The sequence below is a fragment of the Neophocaena asiaeorientalis genome, unplaced genomic scaffold (genome assembly GCF_003031525.2).
Source record: "Neophocaena asiaeorientalis asiaeorientalis breed wild unplaced genomic scaffold, Neophocaena_asiaeorientalis_V1.1 scaffold657, whole genome shotgun sequence".
Taxonomy (NCBI): domain Eukaryota; kingdom Metazoa; phylum Chordata; class Mammalia; order Artiodactyla; family Phocoenidae; genus Neophocaena; species Neophocaena asiaeorientalis.
The window spans coordinates 714,947-725,084 of NW_020172727.1; positions in this window are offsets into that span (position 1 = coordinate 714,947).

The following is a 10,138-nucleotide window of genomic DNA, read 5'->3' on the forward strand; positions in this document are numbered from 1 at the left end:
CGAGAGGGGCAGCTGTGGCCCTTCTCCCTGGCCGGGAAGGGGAACATCTAGACCCACCTGGAGAATGGTGCTTTTCATGGGGCGGGAAAGGCTGTGGTGTTTTCTCCCTAGGACGCTGGAGCAAGTGTAGTGCCCACGACACGCCGTGCCCTTCCCAGAAAGGGACGAGGCATGGGAAATTAGGCTTCGCTTTTTCCATGACAGTACCCCTTATGTCCTGAAAAGCTGGAGGGCAGAGATCTCCATACGAACCAGGGTCCCATTGACTCCTATAGTGTTCTAGGTGGCGACGGGGTTAGGCCACTTTCTCAGCCAAGGCTCAAACCTGGAGTTGAGCCTTAAAAAGGAATAACATCGGTTAGTGTTAAATACTAGAGTAATAGGAGTGAAAAGGGCCCTGGGAAAAATTGCATGTGTATATGCATTAAGCCTGGCTGGGAAACACTAACCCAAGCGAAAACAATCAGTCCAGGGTTAAACACTAAACACTGGATAGATAGATAGATAGATAGATAGATAGATAGAGATATATCATTCACCCCAAATAGTGTTATTTTAATTAAAAACAAAACAAAAACCATCTCAGGAAATAGCACTGATGATAACAAATATACTTTGGTATTTTGATCAACTAAAATAAGGACCAAGGACAGGAAGAGAGGAAAAGAAAAAGGAAGGTAAAGACGGGGGGAAGGGGAAAAGTGAAGAGAGATACATAAGAAGAAAAAAGAAAAATTATGTCAATTCATAATTGATAGCCAAAGTAATATTTGGAATCTGTAAAAAATGAAATAGAGAAAGAGGATCCCCAAAATCACTAAGATTTCCTTATACCATTTTTTGCTTCAGACCTGCCAGGAGAGAATTAAGACAGTGGTAGGTTTGGAGAGAAGTGTACCAAAAGAATAGGTAAGTTAAGGAACAGCAAAGACTAACTTAGTTGGGGAATTTCTGCTTCAAAATCCCACCACCATATTGTATTTTCCACAACTTTAAAACCTTCTCAGGAAAACTGGAAGCCAAGGGATCATGTTTATTCTTTTCCTACCTTTCCCTTTGTGGTCAGACTTCCCTGAGAATGGCCTACCATTCTAACAAAGGTGAGAAAGGGACCCATGCCCCGTGATAAACGCCAAACCCCACTTTTCCCTGTGACTCCTGCAAAAAGAAATGTGAGATATAACAATCCCTAACATTCATATAGTTCATACTACGATGTCTATTTAAGCCTCATAGTACCTCTCTGAGGTAGGCTGGTTTCCCATTTTAATCTCCATTTTGCAGATGAGAAAATGGATGCAAAGATGGTGTGATTTGCCCAGCTGAATACTAGATTCCGAGCTGATCTTTGTTACTCAAGTCAGTTTAATAAATTTGACAGATACTTATTAAGCACTGCAGAGATGGGTAGGAGGTCTCACAGCTGTGCCTATCAATCCATCAGTCAACCCTTATGGGTAGATGAAGAAGTATTAACCCTCTTCCTATTAGAGTACTGTGAGAGATTTAAAAAAAAAAAAAAAGACGTGTTGCCACCTCACTGGGAAAGACAAAACTAACACAACAAATAAAAACAAACAATAAAAGACAATATATAATTAAGTGCTAAACTGTGTACCCCAGGCTAAGTGCTGTGGGAGTTTAGAGAAAAGAGAAAATCTATGAGCCAGAGCTCAACCAGGAAGGCTTGACGGAGGGGGTTCAAGATGGTTGTTGACTAATGGCTGGGTTGGGGAGGTGAAAGGACAGGAGAGGGAGGAGTCCCAAAGACTTGGCGCCCAGGAAGTGAGGAGTGAGAAATGCAGGTGGGGCCAGGAGGGAGGGGCAGCCTCTGATGCGCTGTGACAAGCCCGAAGGAAGCTGCTCCATGAAGGACGAGAGGCACAGCCAGAAGTGACCCAACAGCAGCAACGTTTTAACCCAGGACACAGGAGGAAAAAATGGCATTTTTAAAATGTTTTAGTATCTAAGGAATGCCAAGTACTGGTCTTTATTTCTACAACAGTTTTCTGAATAGAAGAAATAGTTATCAAACTGCAAAATAAACACAGATAAGAATGTAGAAACTAGAAACACTGATAGCCCTTTAAGGCTGAAGGTAAACAAGAACATTTTAGAAGAGAATTTCTTTATCCTTTTTGCAGTTCTAAACCTACACACTAGGACTTCCCTGGTGGTCCAGTGGGTAAGACTCCAAGCTCCCGATGCAGGGGGCTGGGTTCGATCCCTCATAGGGAGAATTCTGTTTGGCTTCTCTGAGCTTCAGAATTGGCATGAGTGATACTGAGATACTTTAGATTATATCTCAAAGATTGGTGAACTTTAAAAAGTACTTATTGAGGGACTGACCAATGTAAACACTGAACAATCACTTGTTCGGCTGATTTTAACTTTCTTTTTTTCTAGAAGTGAAGAAAGGTAGATCTTTTTTTTTTAACATCTTTATTGGAGTAGAAAGGTAGATCTTTAACAGTGTTAGAGGGAATCCTATTCCCCTGGCCTCATTTTATCGTGAGAAAATTTCCTGTCTACTCCGCAGGAGGGAATATGGATGAAGTAACATTGGTGCTTCTCCCAGCTCCTCTCATTTACTCTTCTCCAAGGAAGAAGTGACGGAGGGAGAAGAAACTGATCATTCCCGGTTCCAGCATTGTCTCTATCTTTTTCTGTCTCTGTCCGTGTGTGTGCGTGTGTGTGTGTGTGTGTGTGTGTGTGTGTATCTCTGTCCTTCTCTTGCTATCTCTCTTGCTCTTTCAAGCTCTTTCTCAAGCTCTCTCCACCACCACCACCCCTGAATTGTGCTGCCCTCAGAGGAGACGCCACTCTACCCCGATTCCACATGGCAAGCGCACCTATTGGGGGCCACTCACTGTTCTCACTTGAAAGACTTGATGGGAAAAGATAACATCTTCCTTGCAACTTGAAAGGAGAGGGTCTGTTGTGTAGACACTCTGACGCAGGGAAGAAAGGGGGTAGGGAGAGTAAGAAGAAGCCTGATTGTGGCCACAAACCCAATCGGAATCTCCAGTCCAACTCCAGCAACAATGAAGCTGATGTTGGCCACATGAACCTTACCTAATTCTTCCTACAATCCTAGAGAAAGAGAGGGGTTTGAGTACTAATGATGATGGAATCTTACAAGTAACTGTCTCCCATAAAAAAAAATTTTGAATATCTGTGAAATTATATCCTCTACATACCCGTGTGTGTGAGTGTGTGTCTGTGTGTGATAATTTGCCCGCTTCCTTCCTATACCAACTCCATCCTCTGAAACAAAACTTGACACATTGAGAAGGTGGCTCTTCTCAAGCAACAAACAGCTTGTTCTCAGCAGCCCGGCTGGCCTCTTACGTGAGGTATCAGACAGTTCACCTTTCTCCATGGAATGAAGCTTTTGGTAGCCCTGGGAATGGCCGAATAGCTGAGCAGAAATGTTAAAAAACTGTGCACTGGGAAAGTCCAACAGTTATGTCACACAAACTGGAGCCAACAGTTCTCACTCCTTGTTAACAATAGGAAGCTGTCTAACCTTGGGAAAGCAGCTTCCTGCTTTGCTTCCATGAACAGGATTTTGGATAATTACCTTAGCCATATATTTTCACGGTGTTTTTTTTTTTAATCACCCATAATACTCAGACTTTTGGAGAATTTTTCTATGTTTTAAAGGAATAAGAAAAAAATTCTTACTTTAGTTATCCAGCACTTCCGTCATCACAGATTTGAGCTAGGATTATTATTGATAATAAATTGATAGAATTCTGAAAATCAAATTTTCAGAAGCTATTCATGTTTCTTAAAAATGGAAGATTTAGGACTTCCCTGGTGGTCCAGTGGTTAAGACTCCGCGCTCCCAGTGCAGGGGGCTCGGGTTCAATCCCTGGTAAGGGAACTAGATCCTGCATGCCATAACTAAGAGCCCGCATGCTACAACTAAAAGATCCTGCATGCCGCAACTAAAAAAAGATCCCGTGTACCACAACTAAGACCCGGCGCAGCCAAATAAACAAATATATTTTTTTAAATGAAGGGTTTGTGGGAATTCCCTGGTGGTCTAGTGGTTAGGGCTCCACGCTTCCACTGCAGGGGGCACAAGTTCAACACCTGGTCAGGGAACTAAGATCCTGCATGCCACGTGGCCAAAAAAAAAACAAAACAGAAGGTTCACTAGATGAGTCGGGGTAGGCTAAATACTGAAACAACCTGGAAAGTCTTAGTGGGTTAACATAATCATGTTTTGTTTCTTGCTCGTGCCACAGTCCAACAAGGGTTGGTGGAGGCAGGGTGGATCACTTCGTGTTCATCAGGGACACTATCTGGTAGCTCCTCCATCCCCTGGGAACTCAAAATCTGCCACTAGATGCTCTGCATCTGGCAGAAATAAAAATAAAGGGAAGGGGAGCTCAGCAGAGCTAGAGAAGGAGAGCATGGAAGGCTGCTTGCCAAGGGGGTTTTAGGGGCCAGGGCCAGAGGTGGCACAAATCCCTTCTCCCTGCTTTCTATTGGTTAGAGCTGAGTCACGTGGCTGTACCGAACTGCAAGGGAGTCTGGGGAACGTAGTCAAGCTGTGTACCCAGGAAGAAGAAACGGGTTTGGGGAACATCTAGCCAGACTGACACGATTGTCACGTAAAAATTTCAAACCTGTTGTAGAAACTGTAGGTTCACTGCCAAGATTCCTGTCACCAGGCAATGCACCCATCCGTGAGTGTTGTCTGCTAATGGCTCAGAGCTGCTCCCTTCTTTGGAGACTTGTCCTCAGACAAGCTGTTTCAGGGAAGTTACACCTCCACACCCCGCACTGAGCAGCCCACAGCCAATGGCTGACTACTGTGAAGTATCAAAAGCCAGTCCCTTGCCTCAAGGGGAGACCAACTCTGGTACAAATCATGCTCCAGAGAGCCCCGTGGGATCAGGCAGACGTAAGTCTCCAGCTGAGCCCACTTCCTTGCTTAGAGCCTTCTTCAGCCCCACCCTCCTTCCTTCACTCCCCTTCTCCCTCAGTGAAGCACTTACACAAGAATCCTCATTTCAGTCTCTGCTCCCAGAGAACCTAACCTGAGCCGGGATTTTATGTCAGAAAGTAATACTACTCACATCTCATAGAAAAAGAAAAAGTCGATCTGTAAATATTTAAGTGCTCTCAGTAGAGTATATGTAGTCCTATACTCAATAAACAAAGACTGCTTTCCCAGCACTGCAAACAGAGTCCTTTTTTGGTGAATATAGATTGTGGCCTCATTCTTCGTTTTTGTTTCCTACCCTTTCTACTTTGACCAAGTCACTGTGGCCACTGGGGCATCTAGGATCTGAGTATCAGCTTTGCCATGCCAGAAATGTGTTTATTACATCTTTGGAAGTATCACAACCCATAGGAGAGTACAGGTATAAATCATGAGTCCAGTTAACTGGTTTACGTCCATAGTGATATCTGTTCTGTGACCCATAAGTTTCATGTACATAGGATTCCCCTTCCAGGTGCATAAGTTCTCTCTGAAGACTGACTACTTCTCAAATATAGAACCATAGGAACAAAGGAATTAAATAAGGACAATGAACTTGAAACACCCTTTTTCACAGTCAAGGATGTTCCCAAACAGTGTTTTGAAGACCAAGAGCACATTTTAATCGTCTCATGCCAAATAAATGACATTTAAATCAAGAGGAATCAGAATTACCCGGAAAGTTCTAGGAACACAATGGCAATGTATCCTTCCAAGATTTCTTCTTATCAGAAGCTTATGTTTGCCTTTGCCACTAAATCCCCTCCTAGTTTAAACCTACTGTCACAACATAACTTCATTCTCAACTTTATGTCTCTTTTTACATTTTTACTCATTTTTTTCATTCTCTTGTCTTAAGAGTTCCAGCCAGTCACTAAAACTTAAATTTTAGTTTAGCTGTTTCCTGATGACTTCTGAGCAATTACCGTAATCTCAATAATAGTTTCCAAAATGACAATGTAGATTTTGTTGTGTCTTGGAAATGCTCCTCTCATTTACAGATTACACCAGAATCTTGTAGAAAGTACTGATTTTACATTTATGCAGCTGTCCAGGCAGCATGATTACAAGGTGCTTAAGATACGGAATTGTATTAATAATCTATTGCTGTATAACAACAAAGATTTAATTATCTCACAGTTCTGAGGGTCAGAAATTCAGGAGTGACTTAGCTGAGTAGTTCTGACTCAGGGTGTGTCAGAGGTTGCAAGGAAGCTATCAGCCAGGGCTGCAGTCATCTGAAGGCTGGACTGGGACTGGAAGATCCATTTCCAAGATGGCACACTCACATGACTGTTGACAAGAGGTCTCAGTTCCTTCTTATGTGGGCCTCTCCACAAGGCTGTCTGAGTGGCTTCTGGACACAGCAGCTGCCTTCCTCCAGAGCCAGTGATCTAAGACCGAGTGCTTCTGCAGGCACACTGTCTTTTATGACCTAGTCTCAAAAGAGACACACCACTTCTGCCATATTCTATTTGTTAGAAATAAATCACTGGGGAATTCCCTGGTGGTCCAGTGGTTAGGACTCGACATTTTCACTGCAGGGGGCACAGGTTTGATCCCTGGTTGGACACACGGGCTTAGTTGCTCTGCGGCATGTGAGATCTTCCCGGATCAGGGCTCGAACACGTGTCCCCTGCACTAGCAAGCAGATTCGTAACCACTGTGCCACCAGGGAAGCCCCCCCAAATGCACAACTCTTCACAGTACGGGTTCTGAACTACAATCATGTTCTTCAGAGTCCCTCTCAAATTTGCAAAGTGCTTTTTAATATGGTTTTGAGTTCAAATTGATGCCAATCTATTTATAATCTTACAACGAGGACAGGATTTTTTTAATTCACAGGCATTATTTTACTTTCTTAACTTTTTGTGGCACTAATCTCAGATTCACAGAAAATTGCAAAAATAGTACAAAGAATTACTGTGTACATTTCACCCACATTCCCCAAATGTTTCATTTCCTTTATTCCCTTTCTCTCTCTTTCTATGTATTTTTCTGAATCATTTGAGAATAAGTTGTAGACATAACGTCCCTTTACCCTGAATACTTCAGGGTACATTTCCTAAAAACAATGGTACTCTCTTGTATAACCAATGTACAGTTACCAAAATCAGGAAATCAAATATCATCTAATCTATAAACTTTATTCACTTGTCACCAATTGTCCCACTAACGTCCTTTTTTCTTTTTGGCCATGCCACATGCAGAATCTTTGTTCCCCGACCAGGATGGAAACCTGGGCCCCCGGCAGTGAAAGCGCCAAGTGCTAACCACTGGACCACCAAGGAATTCCCCACTAATGTCCTTTAAAGGGGAAAAAAACTTTTTTCCTCATCCAGGATCCAGTCCAAGGTCACATATTGCATGTAATTGTCACATCTCTTTAGTCTCCTTTCATCAGAGTAATTTCTGTCTTTTTTTTTTTTTGGCTGCATTGGGTCTTCGTTGCTGCACGTGGGCTTTCTCTAGTTGTGGCAAGTGGGGAATACTCTTCATTGAGGTGCGCGGGCTTCTCACTGTGGTGGCTTCTCTTGCTGCGGAGCACAGGCTCTAGGCACGCAGGCTTCAGTAGTTGTGGCACGCGGACTCAGTAGTTGTGGCCTGCAGGCTCTAGAGCGTAGGCTCAGTAGTTGTGGTGTACGGGCTTAGTTGCTCCTCAGCGTGTGGGATCTTCCCGGACCAGGGCTCGAACCCGTGTCCCCTGCATTGGTAGGCAGACTCCCAACCGCTGGCCATAAGGGAAGTCCCGCGATTTCTGTCTTTCTTTGTCTTTCATGACCTTGATATTCTTGAAGACTACAAGCCATTTATTATCTCAATTTGGGAGCAAATAGTATTCAATTTGCTTACAGACGTGCATCTTCATTCCTATGTAACCTTTGTAAATCTTTCTGAGAAGCACATAGAAATAAGCACTGCTAAATATCTTTACAGTCTATCAGTGGCTTGTGAGCCAACTGATAATTTTGAGAATCAATAAAGGGAAAGAATCAAATATTGATCTTGCCTTCCTTATCGAGCTGCAGCACTACAGAACCACATAATAGATGAAGTAGAATTACAGAAGGAATGACAGAATTAAAATATCACCATTTGGGACTTCCCTGGTGGTCCCGTGGTTAAGACTCCGCACTCCCAATGCAGGGGGCCTGGGTTCGATCCCTAGTCAGGGAATTAGATGCCACATGTCGCAACTAAAAAGACAAAAACAAAAAGGATCCCGCATGCTACAACTAAGACCCGGCACAGCCAAATAAATAATTTTTTTTAAAAAAATCACCATCTTGCAACCCCCAATGAATAAATAAATCCAAACATTGATCATCAATGCCTGCTAACATCACAAAAAGAGTCAGACATTATGTGCTGCTACCTAGGCATACCCAACACTGCCTATGAAATACAACTGCCAAAAAAGCAAACCTGAATTTCATCAAGTGTCTCTAAATCAGCACTGTCCCAAAGAAATATAATGCAAGCCACTATGTAATTTTAAATCTTCTAGTTGCCACATTAAAAGCAACTAAAGAGAAATATGTGAAATTAATTTTACTAACATTTATTTAACCCAATACGTTCAAAATATTATCACAACATGAAATCAATATAAAAATTATTGGGGCTTCCCTGCTGGCACAGTGGTTGAGAGTCCGCCTGCCGATTCAGGGGACACGGGTTCGTGCCCCGGTCCGGGAGGATCCCACATGCCGCGGAGCGGCTGGGCCCGTGAGCCACGGCCTCTGAGCCTGCGCGTCCGGAGCCTGTGCTCCGCAACGGGAGAGGCCACAACAGTGAGAGGCCCGCGTACTGCAAAAATAAAAAAGTTATTAATGAGATAGCTTCCATTCCTTTTTTGCACTGTCTTGATAACCTACTGTGTATTTTACACCTGTAGCACATCTCAATTTGGACCCGTATTAAAGATAATAATTATACAGACACTTGTTAAAGATGGTAGGGCAGATTTTATTCCAGAGGGACTACTGCAATGGGGTTTGCAGGAAGGGAGCAAGATTGGGCTCAACTCTGAATACAGCAAGCACAAATGGAGATTTATAGCCAAAGAGCAGAGTTGGGGTCAATGAATGAAAAATTACAAGAGGAAAACCTCATGACTAGGGGGATTAGTGCAAGAGGGACTCAGGATTCTTACTGAAGGCAAGCTGGCATGATAAGATATTGAGGGTAGGGGATGAGGAATTTGATCAGATATCAAGAGTCGGATTTTCACTAAACTGACCCAGCAGGGTTCTTGCTAAAACTGGATAAAGCAGGCCAAGGACAAAGCGCAGGACTCAAAGGAGCCTAACTCAAGTTTGGTCAAAGAGGGAGAGTCTCTGTCACTCATCACATCTCGAGTATTCAATAACCACACATGGTCAGTGGCCACCATATTGGACAGTGCAGCTCTAGACAGAATTATCACTGAGCAAGAAATGCAGAAAAGAGAGGAACATGTTAGATACCACCCCAGAGAAGCAAGCAGCCCAGGCAGACAGTGGGATTCTCTACAAGACAATTTGATTTTTTCAACAAATAAACTGCAAGGTAGAAAAAGAGATGGACGGGAATTTCTACATGAAAAAAGATTTAAAATGCATATAATCCAATCACAGTGTGTGGATTGTATTTGGATTCTGATGCAAACAAACTAAAACAAATGTATGCCACTTAGGACACAAATGGAAATTTGAACACTGGCTTGAAATTTTGTGACAATAAATAATTATTATCTAATTTTTTTAAGATTTATTTATTATTCATTTATTTTTGGCTGCATCACTTCTTAGCTGTGGCACATGGGATCTTCGTTGAGGCAGGCGGGATCCTTCGTTGTGGCATGCAGGCTTCCCTCCATCTGTGGTGTGCGGGTTTTCTCTTCTTTAGTTGAGGTGCACGAGCTCAGTAGTTGTGGTGCGTGGGCTTAGTTGCCTCGTGGCATGTGGGATCCTAGTTCCCCGACGACCAGGAGTCAAACCCGAGTCCCCTGCATTGTAAGATGGACTCTTCACCACTGGACCACCAGGGAAGTCCCTATTATCTAATTTTCTCAAGTGTTAATAATAGTCGTGTGGTTATGTTGAAAGAAAAAGTCCTTATCTTTTAAAGATACATACTGAGGTATCTAGGGATGAA